Consider the following 24,044-nt stretch of genomic DNA (forward strand, 5'->3'; position numbering starts at 1 on the left):
CGTCACGGCACCTCATTGGGCCGTTAGAAGCAGCTCGTGACGCTGCAGGCATTTTGTGAGCACTAAATAAATGGCAGAGATACTGTAATGGTGTTCCAAGGTGAGCTGTGGAGTGTGTGGTTTTATTAGACTGTTATAAATAATGTTAGTTCTAGGTATAAACTATATATTAATCAAATCTGTATTTGAAAAACACTTTTTTTAAACTTTAACTGGGATGTATTTGCACACTTTGTAGCAGCCTATATTATGATGTAATTGTATTTATATAACGTTTACTACCCCCGACGAGGCATCAGTTGCATGTTTAAAACAAGGACTTACACATTCACAGTTCTTTCAGGGACATCCTACCTCATAGTACTAACAGGCATTGGCAAAGCCAATAGGTCTTGTCTACGCAAGTTATTGGCTTTGCCAATGTGTTTTGACCAGAGTGGCTGCTGTTTAGCATGGCTATAAGTTAGTGGCATAGTGGCGTGAAGTTCATTTAGAGTACAGTGAGGTACTGTGCAGTTGTTTAGAGTGCATTTGCGTAGAGTGCAGTGGCATGGGACAAAGTACAGTGGCATACAATAGAGTGGCAGAGTGCAGTAATGTAGAGTGGTGCAGTGGCATAGAGTGCAGAGTAGACTTGTGTGGCAGAGAGTGCAGTGGCGTAGTGTTGAGTGGTGCAGTGCAGAGTTGATTATAGTGCTGTAGAGTGCAGTTGCGTAGAGTGGATTGATGTAGAGTGGCATAGAGTGCAGTAGCGTAGAATGCAGTAGTACAGAGTAAATTGCTGTACAGTGGCGGAGAGTGCAATGTTGCAGAGTAGAAGGTAGTGGTGTACAGTGTAGTTTAGAGTGCAGTGGCATGTGGTAGAGTAGCATAGAGTGGCAGAGAGTGCAGTAATGCAGAGTGGTGCAGTGTCATAGAGTGCAGAGTAGACTTGTTGCAGAGTGCAGTGGCGTAGAGTGGTGCAGTGCAGAGTATAGTGCCTAGAGTGCAGTGGCATAGGGTGCAGTAGTAAAGAATAGTGTGGTGTAGACCTCTGACCTGCTTTAGGTCTCGAGCTCGCCCCCCACGTCCGCAGCACCACCCTGCTGTCTCGTGCCCCTGACCCCCGCCCACGCTGCTGCTAGCGTGTTCGAGGCCCTCCTCCATCCGCAGGCATCCTCCTGCGCCTCATCCCTGGTGTCTAGTGGGCACTGTTTAAGCTTCACTTGACCCGTGTGCCGCTTTTCGCCGTCCTGTAAGTGTTTTTTCCTTTTTTTCAGCGCCTTGCCTCCTTGCGCTTCTGCCCCCGATGTGCCCCTTCTGATTGCTGTTCCCTGATTGTAATTTGTGCCAGAATTGTATTTTGTGACTGTTTTTGAACTTTTCCTTACTGTTTGTGCCTTGCTTTTTTCCCTGTTTTTTTTTGCCCCTTGGGCGCTCCCCCTTGCTGATCTACCCTTGCCGCTGCCTCCTTGCGGCCCCGTCCCCATTCGCTGCTCCCCCCTCCCTTCTTAATGGCTGGCGCTGCGCGTCGCGAGTGAGCCACCTCTGACCTGCTTTAGGTCTAGAGCTCGCCCCCCACGTCTGCAGCACCACCCTGCTGTCTCGTGCCCCTGACCCTTGCCCACGATGCTGCTAGCGTGTTCGAGGCCCTCTTCCACCCGCAGGCATCCTCCTGCGCCTCATCCCATGTGTCTAGTGGGCTCTGTTTAGGCTTCACTTGACCCGTGTGCCGCTTTTCGCCGTCCTGTAAGTGTTTTTTCCTTTTTTTCAGCACCTTGCCTCCTTGCGCTTCTGCCCCCGTTGTGCCCCTTCTGATTGCTGTACCCCGATTGTAATTTGTGCCAGAATTGTAGTTTGTGACTGTGTTTGAACTTTTCCTAACTGTTTGTGCCTTGCTTTTATCCCTGGTTTTTTCACCCCTTGGGTGATCCCCCTTGCCGATCTACCCTTGCCGCTGCCTCCTTGCGGCCCCGCCCCCATTCGCTGCTCCTCCCCCCCTCCCTTCTTAATGGCTGGCGCTGCGCGTCGCGAGTGAGCCACCTCTGACCTGCTTTAGGTCTAGAGCTCACCCCCCACGTCCGCAGCACCACCCTGCTGTCTCGTGCCCCTGACCCCCACCCACGCTGCTGCTAGCGTGTTCGAGGCCCTCCTCCACCCGCAGGAGTCCTCCTGCGCCTCATCCCTGGTGTCTAGTGGGCTCTGTTTAAGCTTCACTTGACCCATGTGCCGCTTTTCGCCGTCCTGTAAGTGTTTTTTTTTTTTTTTTTACCGCCTTGCCTCCTTGCGCTTCTGCCCCCGTTGTGCCCCTTCTGATTGCTGTACCCCGATTGTAATTTGTGCCAGAATTGTATTTTGTGAATGTTTTTGAACTTATCCTTACTGTTTGTGCCTTGCTTTTTCCCCTGTTTTTTTTTGCCCCTTGGGCGCTCCCCCTTGCCGATCTACCCTTGCCGCTGCCTCCCTGCGGCCCGCCCCCATTCGCCGCTCCCTCCCGCCTCCCAGCTGCTCCTCCCTCCCCCCTCCCTTCTTAATGGCTGGCGCTGCGCGTCCGCGCCCAGCGCCACCCCCCCTGGTCCTCACGCCCCCGCATCCCCAGCCTTCGCTACTCAGCCAGCGAACTCCTCGCCCTCAACCCTGGCCCATCCACAGCCTGCTTCCAGGCCACCCCGAAGCACACCAAAGGACCCTTCTCCTGCCGCACCTGCAAGTTCACCTGCAACAGAACAACGAAGCCTACAACAACCAACACCAACCACCTGAACTGCATCCTCCTCAACACACGCTCCGCACGAAAGCACGCCATCCAGCTCTGGGACCTGCTCGACACCACCGCCCCAGACGTAGTCTTCCTAACCGAAACCTGGTTGAACGACTCCTCGGCCCCAGACATCGCCATCGCCATCCCTGACGGTTACAAGAGCACCAGAAGAGACCGCACCAACGGAATCGGTGGAGGGATAGCCATCGCCCACAAATCCACCCTCAAGATCCACACCCACACGGAAGACACCCTCAAGACAGCCAAACACCTTCATTTCCAGATCCACACGGACCCCAACACTACCCTCAGAGGAACCCTCATATACCGTCCTCCAGGACCAAGAGCCCCCTTCAGCGACACCATCTCCGACCTCGCAAGCACCCACGCCTCAACAGACTACATCCTCCTGGGAGACCTCAATTTCCACCTGGAGAACAACAATGACGCCAACACCGCATCTCTGACCACCAACCTCTCCAAACTCAGACAACTGGTCAACACACCCACCCACATCGCCGGTCACACCCTTGACCCACTCTTCTCTGCAAGCAACCGCATCTCTTTCAGCCACACCTCCGAACTCCACTGGACCGACCACCACTGCGTCCATTTCACCTTCAAGAAAAACACCAAACACCACCGCACCCCACTACCGCCTCACCGCCGCTGGGGAAAAGTCACCATAGAAGAACAACTAACCAGCTCCCTCGCCAAAAACCCACCACCCGACCCCACCGACCCGGACTCCGCCGCCATCAACCTCCAACAATGGATCCACAACTGCGCCAACATCCTAGCACCACTCAAGAGGCCCACCGTCAACCAAGAAAAGAAAAAAACAGCCTGGTTCACAGACGAACTGATCACCTCCAAACGCAAATGCCAGAAACTCAAGAAAAAATGGATCCTCGAGCGCACACCTGACAACCTTGCAACCCTCAAGGAAGCCAACCGTGAACACCACCAACTGATCCGACTCGCCAAGCGCTCCCACTTCACAGAACGCCTTAACAACAACGCACACGACTGCAAGGAACTTTTCTGCATCGTGAAAGAGCTCTCCAACCCCAACGTCAACGACGTCCCACCATCCCAGAAACTCTGCGACAATCTCTCCACCTTCTTCTACCAGAAAATCGCAGCCATCCGCAACAGCTTCAACACCTCACCTCCCCCTGACCCCACCCCCAACAACTCCTCCCACGCCGACCGCCTCACCACCTGGACCCACGTAGACGTCGCTGAAACCCTTAAGACCATGAACTCCATTCACTCAGGATCTCCCTCTGACCCCTGCCCATATCACGTCTTCAACAAAGCCGACGTCACCATCGCCCCCCCACTCCGCAAGATCATCAACCTTTCCTTCAACACCGCTACCTTCCCGGACAGCTGGAAGCATGCAGAAATCCAACCCCTCCTCAAGAAACCTAAGGCTGACCTCAACGATCTCAAAAACTTCCACCCGATCTCCCTCCTCCCCTTCCCAGCGAAGGTCATCGAGAAGATCGTCAACGCCCAGCTCACCCACTACCTCGAAGACAACTCCATCCTATACCCCTCCCAATCCGGCTTCAGACGCAACCACAGCACAGAGACTGCACTCTTTGCCGCCACAGATGACATCAGACAACAAATGGACAACGGCGAAACTTCAGCCCTCATCCTCCTAGACCTCTCCGCTGCCTTCGACACGGTATGCCACCGCACCCTACTAAATCGCCTCCACGAAGCCGGTATCCAAGACAAAGCCCTCAACTGGATCTCCTCGTTTCTCTCCGGCAGAACACAGAGAGTCCGACTCTCACCCTTCCGCTCGTAAGCCACCAACCTCATCTGCGGCGTCCCCCAAGGCTCCTCGCTAAGCCCAACGCTGTTCAATGTCTACATGGCCCCCCTCGCACAACTGGCCTGTTAGCACAACCTCAGCATCCTCTCCTACGCTGACGACACCTAGCTCGTCCTCTCCCTGACCAAAGATCCTCACATCGCCAAAGCCAACCTCCACGAGGGACTGAAATCCATCGCCGAGTGGATGAGCAACAGCCGCCTGAAACTAAACTCCGACAAGACGGAAGTCCTCATCCTCGGTCGCTCTCCCTCGGCCTGGAACGACTCTTGGTGGCCCACCGCCCTGGGCCCCCCACCCACCCCAGCCAGCCACGCACGAAACCTCGACTCCGCTCTCACCATGTCCAAACAGGTCAACGCAGTCTCCTCCTCCTGTTTCAACACCCTCCGCATGCTCCGCAGAATCTTCAAGTGGATTCCAACAGAAACCAGAAAGACGGTGACCCAAGCCCTCGTCAGTAGCAGACTCGACTACGGCAACGCACTCTACACAGGCATCCCAACTAAAGACATCCAACGACTCCAACGCATCCAGAACGCATTCGCCCGCCTGATCCTCGACATACCCCGCCGATGTCACATCTCCCACCACCTGAAGGACCGCCACTGGCTCCCCGTGGACAAGAGGATCACCTTTAAACTCCTCACCCACGCACACAAGGCACTACACGACACTGGACCCACCTACCTGAACACCAGACTCAACTTCTACGTTCCCTCACGCCAACTCCGCTCTGCCAACCTTGCCCTCGCCATCGTCCCCCGAATCCAGCGCAAGACCTCTGGCGGCAGATCCTTCTCCTACCTCGCCGCCAAGACCTGGAACTCACTCCCGACCTCACTACGCCAGACCCAGGACCTCCTCACCTTCAGCAGACTCCTCAAGACATGGCCCTTCGAACGATAGCAGCTGCCCCCTCCCCAGCGCCTCGAAACCCTAACGGGTACATAGCGCACTTTATAAATCTAATGATTGATTGATAGAGTGCAGTTTTGGAGTGTCAGTGGAGTGGCATAGAGTACAGTGGTGCAGAGTAAAGGGCAGCGGCATACAGTGCAGTTGTTTAGAGTGCACTGGCATAGAGTACAGTGGCATGGGACAGAGCAGTGTCATAGAATACAGTGGAATAGAGTGTATTGGTGCAGAATGTATTAGTACAGAGTAGAGTGGTGTAGAGTATGGTGGCGACCAGTGCAGTGTTTCTCAAGGATTCCAAAATTAAATGGCCATTTTTCAGAGGATCTATACGAACTTGTATTGTCTGACATCTGCCCCATTACTGTTTCTTTCATGGAAAGAAGAGTGACCTTCATTTGTATTACGGACATTTGAGATAAGTAGGTGAGGTACTGGTTAGTTGAGGTACATCATCATACTTAGTATAACTCACATATAGTATAGCTCCCCTGTTAATATAGTTGATATACAGTTAGCAGCTGAACTTAATTGTGTATGGGCAGTCAATTTCTTCTTTCAGTTAATTGGTTAGTCCAGTCTACTGGTATTTTGTACGAGCATCTATCCTATCTGCTCAGTTTATATTTTTTTCTGCAGGACATATTGTTACAGTGGTTCAAAAATGAGAATCAAATACAATATCTGTATGTATTTTGCGTTTTGCTTATTGTCAAATGTCCTTCTCTTAAGGTTCACCCCCAAATGTTGTCCTTCCTTCTCTTTCTCAGACTTTTTCTTGTTGTCGGGCCTCTGAGCACTTTACCACTACTAACCAGTGCTGAAGTGCATGCGCTCTTGCCTTAAAATATGGTGATGTATGCTTAACACAGTTGGCATATTTCATTTACTTATGAGTCCCTAATAAATTGTACTTACCTATGCCCTGGATTTGTAAATTAAAGACTACTAGTGCGCCCACAGTAATGATTGTGCATTCCAATTAAGTAGTACGTCAACATAACTTGCTTGTCATTCCAGAGTCTGTGTGTGCAGTTCTAAACTTCCATTTTGATCTGTCAAGTTAAATCTTTCCAGGTTCAAACCTTTATTTTTAAAACCTATGTAACCCCTTTAGTGGGCCTGGGACAGATCAAAGGGCAGGGGCAAGTTGGACGTGTATTTTTAATTTTAACCTGTTGTGGTAATACAAAAACTATTACACTTGTCTTTCACCACCGCAAGGCCTAACTTTCACTTAAGCTAACATCAGGGTTACCTTGAAGCAGCCTGTCTAATTTCGAATTGAAAAAAACAAAATTTGGACTTTGATGTCTATGGACTCGCAATTCAAAATCACAACTTATGGTCAAGTCTAACATTAATTTGTGTGGCTGAAAATGTCACATTAATAAATTTGCCGTTTTATTTTCTTAAATATTTACTGCCTACTGGCATGTCTACATGTTTGGGTGGGTGACGCATCATCTCTTGTGCATTCCCTCCAGACAGGCACACGCCAAGGAAGCTCAGGTGTGACTGGATCATAAATATCCTGATGGCCCACCCTTGGCAGGATGAAATGGTGCAGCTGGCACATCTAAATGGGCTGGCTATTCTTCCCACACATGGATGCATAATCCCCCTTAGCGAGTCTGCAACTAGTCACTGCACTTCCTGTCCTATTTGCACTTTTTTCAAAGCCTCTTTTTTAAGTCTCCCCCATTTCAGAGGCACCACTGGGCATAATAATTGGACCATTTTTTCCCTTTCACTTGCTGCTTTTCTGTCCTTTTCTCTTTTTCTCCCTCTTGTGTTTACCCTGCACTGCTGGTGTCCCAGCATCCCCACCCGCCCAATGCAAAGCGTTTCTCCCACCTCCTAATTGCTGGACCACCGCCTCCATACCTCTCTTCCTTAACGACGGCCGCCACGCTAGTGCGCCACAGGGAAGCCTGTTTGTGCATGGACGCCACCCAGCACCAGGGACCCTGGTTCTCACCCCTTCTGCTGGTTTAACGCAAGCACTCTACGTGCCCTCAACCCCATAAGATCATCAGCATGCCACCAAGCTGACCACATGTACAAACATGGATCATTTTCTTGCTGCGCCTGCTCCAGCATACTCCCAAGTACCACCCCATGATTCCTCACTGCTCCTTAACACATGCTCCCTCGTCAAGCATGCACTACAAGTCTGAGACCTCGACTCAACAGCTCTGGACGTCACCATCTTGCTATGAGTTGGATCACCCCTGCAGCTACCATGGACATTGCCACGGCCATTACGCACAACTACAAAATCATACACAAGGACAGAGCCAACCTTCCTGGAGGTGTCATTGCCATAATCTACTAGAACAACCTCCGCCTTTCATCATCTAGTCACATTCTGTCAACGCATGAGCATCTACATTTCCACATCCTGACCAACCGAAACACCTTCCTACGTGGCACCCTCATCTACAGGCCACCTGCACCTCAACCCCAGTCTTTACAAGACATTGTCAACCTCATTGCCTCTCCAAGCACTCACTTCCTCCTGTTACATTCCACTCTGTGATCTCGATTTACAGCTTGATACCCTCAATGACCCCCAATACATCAAACATCCTGTACGACCCCACAATTCTCGGCGTCAAACAACTAGTCATCGTCCCTACCCACAAACCCCTTCACATCCTCTACGCCATTCTCTCAGCAGGGGACAACCTCACCTTCATCCACACCTCCAAACACTGTTGGCTTGACCAAGTGCATCTACTTAACCTACTCAAACACTGCACGCCACCACATTCCCTAACCCCCAAACATTGGGGTATAGTCACAGAAGCACAGATCACCAAACGCTGTCAACCACTCCAATGAATCCGCAGGCAAACTAAAGCGCTGACTCTGAATGTGCAGCCAATGTAGCCCCCCTAAGGAAATTGGCATGGAATCTACATAGCAAAACTCCCAAGTGGTTTACGCAAGACCTACATCAATCCAAGCGCGCCTGCAGACGATTGTAATGCAAATGGAGCCTCCGCAAATCCACCAAACCGCACTGCCTACAAAAATACTGACACAATGTACCACCATAACATACGAGCCACCCAAAAAGCTGCATTTCAAGCATGCCTCAACACCAGCACTCGCAATATCAAAGAGCTCTTCATCCTTGTCAAAGAGTTCACGAACCGCAGGGCAGAAACCTCATCCATCCCTCCCTCCCAAGACCTCCGCAACGATCTTCCCCACCTTCTTTCACTGTAAGATCTGGGACATCTACAAAGGCTTCAGCATACAGAGCCCGCCTTCACCGCTCAGCACCATGGACCTTGCTCCCCCACCAGATATGAACTGCTGAACCACCATTACTGTAGAGGACACCCAAAGAATAATGAACTCCATCCACTTGGGAGCACCCTCCGATCCATGCCCTCATCACATCCTCAAGCTTGTCATTCCCATCATTTCACCAGAGCTTTGCTGAACCATCAACCTATCGTTTAAGACTGCCACATTCCCCTCAGACTGTAAACACGCAAAAATCCGCCCGCTTCTCAAGAAACCCAAAGCCGACCATAGGGAGCTGAAGAATTACTGACCCATGTCTCTGCTCACTTTCCCAGCCAAGGTAACGGAAAAAGCCATCCACTAGGAACTCATAGAGTTCCTCGAGAGACACCGTATCCTCGAACTTTCCCATTTCCGATCTGGAAGCAATCACAGCACCGAAACTGCACTTTTAGCCACCACCAACAACATACGCATCATACTGCACAGCGTAGGTACTGCCGCACTCAACCTTCTAGACCTCTCTACTGCATTTTAGACAGTCTCCCACTTCAGCCTCTGTGACAGGCTGCTCGACGCCGGCATCTGAGACAAAGCCCTGAGCTGGATCTGGTCCTTCCTCACCAGAAGAACACAGAGGGTCAGACTACCACCATTCACATCAGAACTTAGACACTTGCTGCAGAGTGGCCCAAGGATCCACACACTGCCAGAAGCTTTTTAACCTCTACATGGCTCGCTCACTAAGATCATCAAACACGACGTAAAGATAGTCTCCTACGACAATGACACCCAACTGATCCTCTCCATGTCGGACGACTCTGCTCAAGCCAAGATGCATTTTCCCAATGGGAGGAGAGCAGTCTGCCCTTGGATGGACGTCAGCTGCCTCAAGCTGAACTCAGACAAGAAATGCTTGTGATTGCCTACACCCCATTCTGCCTGGAACGACTCCTGGTGGCCCCCACACTCATGTTAATGCCCCCGCCCACATTAACCAATTGCGTAACCTGACCTTTACCCTTGGCTTCTCTATCAATAACACAAAAAATTAACGCGGTCTCCTCAACAAGCTTACACACCCTCTGTAGGAAAATGCCTCCTTTTTGCAGTCCACAACCCCCACCTACCCCAAACACTTTTTTCCTGCTATTGATGCTGACTCTACTGAGTACTGAAGTGTCTTGAGATCCTGCTAACCAGGCCCCACCACCAGTGTTCTTTCAGTTAAAATGTACCATTATTTCCACAATTGGGACACCCCTCGCACACAGATAAGTCCCTGGTACCGACCTCCAGGACCAAGAGCCCCCTTCAGTGACCCCATTTCCGACCTCGCAAGCACCTACGCCCTCGCCTCAACGGACTACATCCTCCTGGGAGATCTCAACTTCCACCTGGAGAACAACGACGACGCCAACACCGCATCACTTACCACCAACCTCGGACTCAGACAACTGGTCAACACACCCACCCACATCGCCGGTCACACCCTAGACCCACTCTTCACTGCAAGCAACCACATCTCATTCAGCCACACCTCTGAACTCCACTGGACCGACCACCACTGCGTCCACTTCACATTCAAGAAAAACACCAAACACCACCGCACCCCACTACCGGCACACCGCCGCTGGGGAAAAGTCACCGAAGACCAACTAACCAGCACCCTCGCCAAGAACCCACCGTCCGACCCGGACTCCGCCGCCATCAACCTCCAACAGTGGATCCTCAACTGCGCCAACACCCTCGCACCACTCAAGAGGCCCACCGTCAACCAAGAAAAGAAAAAAGCAGCCTGGTTCACAAACGAACTGATCACCTCCAAACGCACCTGCCAGAAACTCAAGAAAAAATGGCTTCTCGAGCGCACACCCGACAGCCTCGCAACCCACAAGGAAGCCACCCGCAAGCACCACCAACTTATCCGACTCGCCAAACGCTCCCACTTCACAGAACGCCTAAACAACAACGCACACGACAGCAAGGAACTCTTCTGCATCGTGAAGGAGCTCTCCAACACCAGCGTCAACGACGTCCCACCATCCCAGAAACTCTGCGACGCACTCTCCACCTTTTTTCTACCAGAAAATCGCCGCCATCCACGACAGCCTCAACACCACACCTCCGCCAGACCCCACCCCGACAACTCCTCCCACGCCGACCGCCTCACCACCTGGACCCCACGTAGATGACGCCGAAACCTGAAAGACCATGAACTCCATTCACTCAGGATCCCCCTCAGACCCCTGCCCACACCACGTCTACAACAAAGCCGACTCCACCATTGCCCCCCAACTTCGCAAGATCATCAACCTATCCTTCGACACCGCAACCTTTCCGGACAGCTGGAAGCACGCCGATATCCAAGCCCTCCTCAAGAAACCCAAGGCCGACCTCAACGACCTCAAAAACCTCCGCCCGATCTCCCTCCTCCCCTTCCCAGCGAAGGTCATCAAGAAGATCGTCCACGCATAGCTCACCCACTACCTCGAAGACAACTCCACCCTAGACCCCTCCCAATCCGGATTCAGACGCAATCACAGCACAGAGACTGCACTCCTCGCCGCCGCAGACAACATCAGACAGCAAATGGACAACAGCGAAACTTCAGCCCTCATCCTCCTAGACCTATCCGCCGCCTTCGATACAGTCTGCCTCCGCACCCTACTAACTCGTCTCCACGAAGCCGGAATCCAAGACAAAGCCCTCAACTGGGTCTCTTCTTTTCTCTCCGGCAGAACCCAGAGAGTCCGACTCTCACCCTTCCGCTCCGAAGCCACCAACCTCATCTGCGGCGTCCCCCAAGGCTCTGCGCTAAGCCCAACACTGTTCAACGTATACATGGCACCCCTCGCACAGCTGGCACGTCAGCATAACCTCAGCATCCTCTCCTACGCCAACACCCAGCTCATCCTCTCCCTTACTAAAGATCCACACACCGTCAAAGCCAACCTCCACGAGGGACTGAAATCCATCGCCGAATGGATGAGAAACAGCCGCCTGAAATTAAACTCCGATAAGACGGAAGTCCTCATCCTCGGTCGCTCTCCCTCGGCCTGGGACAACTCCTGGTGGCCCACCGCACTGGGTCCCCCACCTACTCCTGCCAACCACGCACGCAACCTAGGCTTCATCCTCGACTCCGCTCTCACCATGTCCAAACCGGTCAACTGCTTCAACACCCTCTGCATGCTCTGCAGAATCTACAAGTGGATCCCGACGGAAACCAGAAAAACGGTGACCCAGGCCCTCGTCCGTAGCAGACTTGACTACGGCAACACACTCTACACAGGCATCCCAGCAAAAGACATCAAACGACTCCAACGCATCCGCCCGCTTGATCCTCGACATACCCCGCCGATGCCACATCTCCCACCACCTGAAGGACCTCCACTGGCTCCCCGTGGACAAGAGGATCACCTTTAAACTCCTCACCCACGCGCACAAAGCACTACACAACGCCGGACCCGCCTACCTGAACAACAGACTCAACTTCTACGTCCCCTCCCGCCAACTCCGCTCTGCCAACCTCTCCCTCGCCATCGCTCCCCGAATTCAATGCAAGACCTCTGGCGGCAGATCCTTCTCCTACCTCGCCGCCAAGACCTGGAACTCACTCCCGACCTCCCTGCGCCAGACCCAGGACCTCCTCACCTTCAGGAGACTCCTCAAGACATGGCTCTTCGACCGATAGCAGCTGTAGCCCCCCCTAGGCGCCTTGAAACCCTAACGGGTACATAGCGCGCTTTATAAATTTAATGATTAATGATTGATTGGCAAAAGGTACCAGTGGTACCAAGGGCCCTGTGACCAGGGAAGGTCCCTAAGGGCTGCAGCATGTGTTGTGCCAACCTAAGGGATCCCTCACCTAACACAGTCACACTGCCATTGCAGTTGGTGTGTGTTGGTGGGGATAAAAAGGCAAAGTCGACATGGCATCCCCTTCAGGATGGCATGCACACCAAATACTGCCTTGGCATACGTAAGTCACCCCTCTAGCAGGCCTTAATGCACCCTGCCTTAGGGCTTTATTCCACAGGTGAGGGCATAGCTGCATGAGCAATATGCCCCTACAGTGTCAAAGTCCATTCTTAGACATTGTAAATATAGTGTGTCCATATTAAGAACATGGTCTGTGGGTTTGTCAAAACGAACTCCACAGCTCCATAATAGCTACACTGAGCACTGTGAAGTTTGATATCAAAGTTCTCCAAATAAGAAACCCACACTGATGCCAGTGCTGGATTTATTACAAAATGCACTCCGAGGGCATCTTAGAAATGCCCCCTGTATTTTACCCAATCCTTCAATGCAAGACTGACTGGTCTGTGCCAGCCTGCCACAGAGGGACTAGTTTCTGACCTCCTGGCATGAGAGCCTTTGTGCTCTCTGAGGCCAGAAACCAAGCCTGCACTGGGTGGAGGTGCTTCACACCTCCCCCTGCAGGAACTGTAACACCCAGCAGTGAGCCACAAAGGCTCAGGCTTCGTGTTACACTGCCACAGGGCACTCTGGCTAGTGGAGATGCCCGCCCCCAGGACACAGCCCCAACTCTGGGCGGAAAGTCCGGCGGAGATAATGAGAAAAACAAGGAGGTGTCACCCCCTCAGCCAGTTCCACCCCTTAGTTGACCAGAGCTGTAGTGACCCTCTCCCCCTCCTTGGAAAATCCTCCATCTTGTTTTGGAGGATTTACCCAATAAGGATAGGGATGTGCCCCCCTCCCCAAAGAGAGGCACAAGGAGGGTGTAGCCATCCTCAAGGTCAGTAGCCATTGTCTACTGCCCTCCAGCCCTAACACCCTCCTACACTCAGTATTTATGGGCGACCTTGAACCCAGGATTTCAGATTTCCTGAAAACCTAAAGGACTGCTAACCTCAAAACACCCGGAGAGAAGATGGAGACAACAACTGACTTGGCCCCAGCCCTACCTGCCTGTGTCCAGACTCAAAGAACCTGCAACAGCGACGCATCCTGCGGGACCAGCGACCTCTGCCGACTCGGGGGACTGCCCTTCAACCCAAAGGACCAAAAAACTCTAGTGGATATGGGCTCTGTCAAACAACAAGGAAGAAACCATCTTTAAAGGGACACCCACCTCACTCCTGAAGCGTGAGTCCCCACCACTCTGCACCAACGCCCCCAGCTTGTGTCCACAGAAACCAACACTGCAGCGTGGACCCCCAGGTGACTCCAACGACGTGGCCACCCTGAGACAATCTCCCTGCATCCCCACGGTGAAGCCTGCAGAGAGAATCCAGAGGCTCCCCCTCACCGCAACTTCCTGGTAACAGAGACCCCAACGCCTGGAAGAAGCACTGCCCCTGCAGCCCCCAGGCCCGAGAGGAACCAACTACCGATCCAGGAGTGACCAGCAGGCGTCCCTCATCCTAGCCCAGTCGGTGGCTGGCCCAAGAAGAACCCCATGCCCTGCCTGCATCACCAGAGTGACCCCTGGGTCCCTCCATTGATTTCTATTCAAAACCTGACACCTACTTTGCACACTGCACCTGGCTGGCCCTGTGTGCCTGTTTGGGACACCCCCCCAACCCAGTGCTCTACAAAACTCCCCGGGTCTGCTCCCAGAGGACCTGCTAGCAGAGTGGAATCGGAGCACCCCTTTTTTCCATAAGCGCCTATGCTACTTTGACCTCTGCACTTGACCGGCCCTGTGTTGCTGGTGCTGGGTGTTTGTGGTTGACTTGAACCCCGAACAGTCGCCAGTCTATGCCCTGGAGACTGAACTTGTAAGTGCTTTACTTACCTGCTAAATTAACTTCTACTTACCTCCTACAGGAACTGTTGAATTTTGCAGTGTCCTCTTTTAAAATAGGTTCTTTGCATATTTGCCAGAACTGTGTACCTTACTGTTTTCATTCCAAGTTCTATATTTGCTTATGCCAAGTACCTTACAATTTATGTACTTACTTGAATTCAGAATCTTGTGGCTCTAAAATAAATTAAGAGAAGAATATTTTTCTATATAAAAAACCTATTGGTCTGGGGTTAAGCATTGAGTGTGTGTTCATATTTACTGCCCGTGTGTGTACAACAAATGTTCCATTTAATACTTGTCTTTCAATTAAACATCACACGCAAGATAGAACATAGTGTGGAAAAATAATATTCTTTCTTAGAACTGTAGTCTACAACTGTTTGTGTGGGCTCTTTGTCTCTTACCTACTATTATTCCTCAGTCTAGTGTGGTGACATACAGCCTGCTAGTCAATATGAGTCTTTAAAGTCACAACATAATCTGCCTGAGGTCTATGCGTTTTTGTGCCCTCTGTTATAAAGTTTTTCAGTTTTAGACACCCACAGCCTCTGCACCAGAAAGTTCAAGCTTGTACACACCATGGAAGATCCACAGGCAGCTATCAAAATGTTCTGCGCTTGTGTGACTAACGCCGCAACATTTGGTGCTGGCAAGGAAGAGCAGGCTATTTGGGATCGGCTCTGGATGTGGATCTTCGCAGACTTGACGGTAAAGTGCCTTTGGCTTGGTATTTTTTATTTTTTCAGTGCCAAGGTTTATGCTGACTAACAGAAATGGGAGGGAGGAATGGAGATGGCAAAAGCAACAGCAGTGGTCATCTACGTTTAGAAACCTGCGAAGCTCATGACCTGTTGCTATGTTCATTTAGTGTCTGATGGAGAGCTAATCTTCCTTGCTCTAGCGAGTGTTTCCATCTCTCTTCTGCACAAGCGCAGAGTAGGTTGTCCTACCTCCAGAGATAGGTTGTGGTTCTTTTTCTTTTTCATTTCTTTGTGCACCAAAAAAACTAAAAGGTCCTTTTTCTTTTTTTTTTTTTTTTGTGGTCAGTCAACAGCTACCTCCACAAAGACAATTTCTAAATGCACACCCTGGCTGAGGTGTTGTCAGTGCTCAAACAGGATACTTTATAGTAGTGTTGGACCTTCACAATGCTTATTCACACACCCGCATCCTGAATTTTTCACACATGTTAACTGTGTTTCAAAGTGAGCAAGTAGCTTTTTAAGTTTACTGTGATCCTCTTTCGTGTCTTCACAAAACTGATGATGGTGGTGTCAGCTCATTGGCGTGGGACTATCGTCATCTTTGAGCACAAACAAAGGTTATCTTTCAGTGTTTCCAGCCTGTTTGCGGGTGCCTGACCGATCTTCCATGTTAGTCACCAGCTGTCGATAGTGTTTCAAGCAGCTTGTTTCACTAGCAGCCTAAACATGTTTTTTTAGAGCACACTGAAATCTTACATTTGTTTTTGGAGATTTTCTCGTGAACTCCATTTGAGCCTAATCACTATGGCCCTCATTACAACATTGGCGGTAACACCAAATGTCAGTGATAAACTTGCGATAACACACCGCAGCGCTCAAAATACACTCTTACAAAACACAACCACATTGGACAATTCCAAATACACGCACCTTATACACATACCACTCCCACATCACCCACAAACCCTTACTACCTAAAATATTGACGAAGGCCAGAGAGACAGCAAAGCAAAGATGACAACACCATACAGAGGCACAAAACACCATCACACACACATCCACGCACAAAACACCACACACCCCTAAACATCACCTCAGACATCACCCACACCACCCCATGTTCACCGCAAAGACACCCCAGGTTTTCTGAGGAGGAGCTCAGGGTCGTGGTGGATGAAATCATCCGGGTAGAGCCACAGCTATTCGGATCACAAGTGCAGCACACCACCATAGCTAGGAAGATAGAGCTATTGCGCAGAATCGTGGACAGGGTCAGCGCAGTGGGACAGCACCCAAGAACACGGGATAACATCAGTAAGAGGTGGAATGGCCCACGGGGGAAGGTGTGTTCCGTGGTCTCAAGACACCACATCGCGGTTCAGAGGACTGCCGGACCCCCACTTCCTCCCCCACAACTAACATGGGGGGAGCAGGTCTTGGCTATACTGCATCCTGAGGGCCTCACAGGAGTAGCTGGAGGAATTGGTAAGTCAAAGCTTTCCCTACTTCATCCCCCACCCTACTTGCATGCAATCACATACCCTCACACTCACCCCCCCATCACTCCAACTCCTCACAGATGTCCCACTATCACAAACCACACATCCCAACACCAGGCCCTGCATGCAACAACAAAGCATGGGTACCCATCATAAATGCATGTCCACTGCACATACCCACACAGACACCTAAACATCAAGCATGCAAGCTCCTACACAGGAATGCAACCACTGGGGTACAGGGTCACCCACCCATTGCACACCATGGAACACACAGATAAACTATGCCTTTAAACCCCCTGCAGGACCCCTAACCAACGTCACCGGACAAGATGTTCCAGACATGTCCACTCCACCCACAGAAGAGGCCCACATTGATGACAGCAGCTCTGTCTAACTGGATCTAGATGACCAGCCCAGCCCATCTGGGACCTCAGGACAGTTGGTTCCCCTCACACTGGCAGAAGCCACAACAGAGCCTCCCCCCTCTGGAAACACCAGCACCCACCGGACCTATACCTCTGTCCCCATGACACGTCAAGCAGCAGTGTGTCCACCACTACAGGGAACTCAGGCTAAGCCACCACCCCAAGAACAGCAGGGACCTGGGGGCATTGGCAGTGGACACACGGTTCAGGGGACAGAGGCCCAGGAACACAGGGGAACTGGGAGGGCTACTGGGCGACAGGGGGAGGACAGGCCTAGGGAACCCACTCTCCATGAGGTCCTCCAACATCATGGGAGTCTACCACTATTCCCAGGAGACGATGGCAACAGTACTGTCCATGTTTCAGGAGATCCAGCGGCTGCAGGAGGAACAGTATTTGGGGTTCAGGGAGGAACTCGGATCCATCAATACCACCCTGGGCACCATTGTAGGGGTGCTGAAGGAACTCGTGAACACCAGGAGGGACACTGTGGCACAACAAGGGGCCCCTGACACTAGCCTGGACGATGAACTGCCCACCGCCGGCGCTAGTAGACAGGAGGCACCGCCACAGGACCTCGACACCAGCACCCCACCCCCTGCGGATGGAGAACCACCCCGCAAGCGGTCCCTGAGATCTAGGACAAAGACAGAGCAAGATGCCAAGACCCCCGTCAAGAAATGAGACCACCCTGATTGTCATCCTTCTGTCCCACTTTGTCACACTGTCCATCCACCAACTGCCGCAGCTCCACTTCCTATGCCTCTTTGGACAATGCACCTGTGAAACAAATAGACTGGACTCTGCCATGGACATTCCTCCACCATCACCCCTGACCATTTTACAACCCCCTCCACTATTTAGCACTTAAATAAACACACTTAAATCACAAAACAATCTGGAGTCAGTCTGTGCTTTCACAAATGTGTATTTGCAATAACTGAGGAAAATAGCAATATCCATTGTATTGTCAGCATACCTATGTCACGCAGCTCTAGTCCATGAGGAAACATAGCAGAGGTCACACAGTGGGACCCACATCTGTGAAATCGAAAGGGAAAGTGACAAATCGGGGTCCAAACACTGGGTGAAAGTGACAGACAGATGAGAGGTAGAAAAAGTGTATCAGATGTAGCAGGCAGTGATGTCGTCTTACCTGTGTTTCACTGGAAGTATTGATGAATCACCTTGTTTCTGTTGTCGATGTCCTGTTCTTCTTCTTCCTCGTCTTCACTATCCACAGGCTCCACAGCTGCCACAAGACCTCCTTCAGGACCATCCTCTTGCAGAAAAGGCAGCTGTCGTCGCAAAGCCAAGTTGTGCAGCATACAGCAGGCCACGATGATCCGGCACACCTTCTTTGGTGCGTAGAATAGGGAAACACCTGTCATGTAGGCACCTAAACCTGGCCTTCAGTAGGCCGAAGGTCCTCTCTATAACCCTCCTAGTTCGCCCATGTGCCTCATTGTAGCGGTCCTCTGCCCTTGTCCTAGGATTCCTCACTGGGGTCAGTAGCCATGACAGGTTGGGGTAGCCAGAGTCATCTGCAAATGTTGTTACAACTGTTAGACACACACTTACCCTTAGGGGCAACCCCATTCCCAGACACCTAGTCACACTGTATAGGGTCCATGTCCTCACCTAATAGCCACACACAGTGCCTCTGGAGTTGCCCCATCACATAAGGGATGCTGCTATTCCTCAGAATGTAAGCGTCATGCACTGATCCAGGAAACTTGGCATTCACATGGGAGATGTACTGGTCGGCCAAACACACCATCTGCACATTCATTGAATGGTAGCTCTTCCGGTTTCTGTACACCTGTTCACTCCTGCGGGGGGCTAAGGCCACATGTGTCCCATCAATGGCACCTATGATGTTGGGGATATGTCCCAGGGCATAGAAGTCACCTTTCACTGTAGGCAAATCCTCCATCTGAGGGAGCACGATGTAGCTGTGCATGTGTTTCAGCAGGGCAGACAACACTCTGGACAACACGTTGGAGAACATAGGCTGGGACATCCCAGAGGCTATGGCCACTGTCGTCTGAAAAGACCCACTTGCCAGGAAATGGAGTACTGACAGCACCAGCACTATAGGGGGGGATACCTGTGGGATGGCGGATAGCTGACATCCGGTCTGGCTCCAACTGGGCACCCAGTTCATGGATTGTGGCACGGTCCAGTCTGTAGGTGACAATTACATGTCGCTCTTCCATTGTCAACAGGTCCACCAGCGGTCTGTACACCGGAGGATGCCGCCATCTCCTCACCTGCCCCAGCGGACGTACTCTGTGGAGGAGAACAGCGAGCAGAGGGTCAGCCAACACTGATGTACGAAAACACAACTTTATTGCACATATTTTTCAATCCGATATGTGCCTGTCTTAGTGTGTATGCAAGGCCTAGGTATGTGTGACGCATTTAAACATAATGCCATGTGGCCCCCTGAAATGGCGGCTGCCTGACCTGTAAGGTGGGACAATGGGATATGAGGTAACCGCGCTGGCGTTGTACACTGCCGCAGTAGGCGGTCGAAGACCGCGGCGCAATCCTGCATTGGTTAACATTGGGCCCTATGGGTCCCAGGAGCCAATGACGATGTACGCTGGCGGTGACGGTACACACCCCAGCGGACGTGACCGCCATTTTCTATCTGTTCACTCACTTGATACCTGATGTTCAACAGGAGATGACCTACACTGCAAGTGCTGCTGTGACCTCAGTCTGGAAGAGCCAATAGCTCATGTGTCTGGGGAAAGGGCCCCTGCCTTCACCACGGAGGAGTTTGAGAAACTAGTGGATGGGGTCCTCCCCCCGTACACGCTGCTCTACGTTCCTCCAGACAAACAGGTAAGTACACTGTGAGCATGCTGTATGGGCAATGCCTGTGTGGATGGAAGATGGAAGGGGAGAATTAGGCGTGCATGAAACGACGGTGAGTGTATGTGTGTCATGGCAAGGGTAGGAATGCGGGCCAATGACTGTGACGGTGCGGACGGTTATATCTTCTCCTTTTCCCCTGTCCTATTCCTGTAGGTCAGCGCCCACCAGAAGAAGGATATTTGGCGTGCCATCGACAAGGAAGTCAGGACCCTGGGTGTCCACCACAGACGTAGCACCCACTGCCGGAAAAGATGGGAGGACATTCGGCGCTTGAGCAAGAAGACAGCGGAGGCCCTGCTGGGGATGGCCTCCCAAGGTGGGGGGGGGGGTGAGGAGGGGTGCCCTTCGCACCGTCACACCCCTGATGTTCCAGATCCTGGCGGTTGCGTACCCGGAGTTGGATGGGCGCTTGAGAGCATCACAGCAGCCACAAGGGGGTGAGTACACTCTCATTCAGCTGATTCAGTGCACATTGGAGGTGTCTGGTTGGGGGCGGTGTGCTATGGGTACCCCTTGGCCAGGACGAGTTTTGTAGGCATGTTCCCTCCGTAAGGCAGGCTATGTGGCACCCCACCAGTGTTAAGAGCCATCTACACCTAGTCAGGCTCCTGTGACTCATGTGTGCAGCAGTCGGGCATGGGCCTTGTACCCCATGTCCCTATTATTAATTAGGGAACTCTAAGTGCATGGCGTAGTGCAGAGGGCTGCTGTGTCTGTAGTGTCCGCCAACTGTAGCGGTATTGCATGCACTGAACATGTCTTTCTTCTGTCTTCCCCACCTTTTTGTGGTCTACCTGTTCTTGTGTGCATTAGCATCATCAGGCAGAGGAGCAGTGGCACCGGAGCAGGAGGGAGCTGCATCCCACATGGCCCTGGAGGGCAAAACAGCGGAGTCTGAAGGCACCAGTGGGACGGCAGGCGAGGGGAGTTCCACAGCGGGGACAGGAGCTGAGACCAGCGACACGGACTCCTCCTCTGATGGGAGCTCCCTTGCAGTGGCGGGCCCCTCTGTGCCCCCTGCATCTACAGGTACAGCCGCCAACCCCGCCCCCCCCCCCCCCAGCACCGCCCTCACAGCAGCACCTCAGTCCCTGCCCCTGTCAGCCCTGCTGCCCTCAGTGAGGAGGCCATTGACCTCCTCAGATCCCTCACTGTTGGGCAGTCTACCATTCTGGATGCTATCCAGGTTGTAGAGAGGCAGTTGCAACAGACAAATGCATACCTGGAGGGCATTCATTCTGGTCAGGCAGCCCAACAGTCAGCTTTTCATACGCTGGCCTCAGCACTGATGGCAGCCATTGTCCCTGTGTCCAGCCTCCCCCCTCCAACTTCCTCCACCCAGACCTAATCCCCTGTACCTCAGCCTATCCCAAGCACACCATCAGACCAGCATGCACACACCTCAACACACAAGGGTAGCTCTGGCGAACATAAGCACCACACATCCCACAGGCACTCACACAAGCATCATACCCATGCAGACATACCAACATCCACTGCCTCCACTGTGTCCCCCTCCTCCTCGTCTCCCTCATCCCTCCCGGTCACGTCTCCACTCACACCTGCATGCACTACATCTTCAGCCACTACGTCCATCACCACACACCGCTCATGTGCACTCACCACACCACTACCAGTCACACATCCCCAGTTTCCTCTTCCAGTGTGTCTGTGAGCCCTCCTTCCAAAGTACACAAACGCAGGCACCCACCTCACAACAGCCTCCAGCCCATGCACCTTCACCCAAATTCAGCAGATGTACACCTCCTACAACCACTACCTCTTCCTCCACTCCCAAACCCCCTCCATCTACCCTTCCCATGTGTGTCTAAAACTTTTCCTGTCAAACCTTGACCTCTTCCCTCTCACCTCCCCCACCCCTTCTGTCCCCTATGGCACGGCTTGTCAGGTCACAACCCAGCACCTCAGCCACCACATCAACGGGAACAGTGGTGCCAGCAGTAACCGGCTTCTGGAGTGCGCCAAGCAGCAGGGCAGCCAGTGTGCCAAGGAGCCAGACCACAGACAGTCCCCCCACCTCAGAAACATAAGACGTTGGCCACAGCCTGGAGGGAGAAGGGCAAAACACCTGCCACAAAGGGCTCTCCCAGGACTACAGTTGGTTGTGTGAAGACAGCTGCGCCACCATCCAAGGTGGGGAAGGGGCACAGAAAGAAAGGGAAGTCGCCGCCAACCTGCACGGCGGACAAGACCGCTTCCCAGGACACCGCCGCCACCAGCACTGCTTCCCAGGACACCGCCGCCACCAGCACTGCTTCCCAGGACACCGCCGCCACCAGCACTGCTTCCCAGGACACCGCCGCCACCAGCACGCTCACTGAGCCACCCACCAGCACTGCAGGCCAATGAGCGCCGCAAGCACCGCCGCTAATGAGGCTGCCACAATCACCGCCAGTGGACACGCCACATATGCCAGTGGCACCACCGCAGATATGGCTGCCATCCTCCGTGGTCAGTCGTACGAAGCTGGTGGTCAGTTGGTCAGTTTCAGGGCCTGGACAGCTTCCATGGCCCACCGTGAGTGGAGATTCACATCCACTACCTCTGTCCTTGGCAGGATGAAGCACTCTGGGCACCAAGCCCCCTCCAGAACCAGTGGATATTCACATCCACTACCTCAGTCCTTGGCAGGATGAAGCACGCTGGGCACAAAGCCCCCTCCAGAACCAGTGGAGAAAAGCATCCACTACCTCAGTCCTTGGCAGAATGAAGCACTCTGGGCACAAACCCCCCCTCCAGAACCATTGGAGACTGTTATTCACTTGTGAGACTGTGGCTTTGCACTCCCCAGGATGCAGCAGTGGGCATACCACCCACTGAAAAGACTTGTGAGACTGTGACGTTGCACTCCCCAGGATACATCAATGGGCATGGAGCCCTGTGCACTCATCCGGCTGAGGTGCCCCCCCTTCCCTTCCCCCTGAGGTGCCTGTTGTATTTCGATCTGATGCCCCTGCAGTGTTCGCTCAGTTTTGATTGGATATCTTGTGTGGGCCTCGCCCATGCATTTTGGGCCCAGTGGTCCACGGACTATGTATGTGCAGCACATGGACTTTAATTCTTGGTGTATATATTTGTTAATAGTGTGTATATATATTTATGAGTACTGGATTTTTATTGATCAGAATCGTTACAATCATTTCCATTGTCCTTGCATTCTTCCGGGGGCCTTGGGGGGTGTAACTGTAATGTATCAACATGTATTTATGTGTGTGTGTGTGTTGTAGTTGGTGAGGGTGGGGGTGTTGCGTGTGTGTGTCACTCTTTTCCCTCCCCCCCTCCCCTGTGTCGTAGGTGCAGTACTCACTGTGGTCTTCGCCACTGGCGTTCGTGCTCCTGGTAGAGGAGCAGGAAGACAATGGCTGGTAGAATATGGAGTTCCGGCTCCATGGCATCCTGGTTCCTCGTATGGTGTGTAGAGGTGAGCATTTTTCCTTCCAAGTTCTTTTTCCGCCGTGTTTTTGTTCGCGTTGAATCCGCCCCTGAAAAGGTGGCGGATTGGCCTCTCATGATACTGTGGGCGGTATTCCGTCTGTCTGTTGGTGGTGACCTCCATGCTGTTTGTTTGAACCCAAGTGGCGGTCGGAGTGTTAAAGTGGCTGTCTATGTTGGCGGTTTCCGCCACGGTTGTGATTACATTTTTTTTACCGCCGGCCTGTTGGCTGTTTTACCGCCGCTTTAACACCGACCGCCAGGGTTGTAATGAGGACCTATAGGTTTGTTGACGATACAATATTCTTTTTTTCCCGTAATTACTTCTTACATAAGGGTTAACGAGCATCTAACCCTCTCTGTAGCCACACATTTTAACTACCATCTATTGAGGCAAGCTGGTTCTCTTTTTCCAAAAGTGTTCACTCTCTCACGTTGGTCTAAATATTGTCCTGATGACTTTTTCTCTACCTCCTCATTCTTACATATATTTGACCCACAGCGGTCCTTCATTGTACTAAACA

General features: G+C 52.2%; 1 protein-coding gene across 1 annotated transcript in view; it reads right to left on the reverse strand.

The window, feature by feature from the left end:
* Positions 1-24,044, reverse strand: part of LOC138257057 (E3 ubiquitin-protein ligase TRIM39-like) — a 277,109-nt gene that overhangs the window by 71,155 nt on the left and 181,910 nt on the right. The window lies entirely within an intron of this gene.

The sequence above is a fragment of the Pleurodeles waltl genome, chromosome 1_1 (genome assembly GCF_031143425.1).
Source record: "Pleurodeles waltl isolate 20211129_DDA chromosome 1_1, aPleWal1.hap1.20221129, whole genome shotgun sequence".
NCBI lineage: Eukaryota > Metazoa > Chordata > Amphibia > Caudata > Salamandridae > Pleurodeles > Pleurodeles waltl.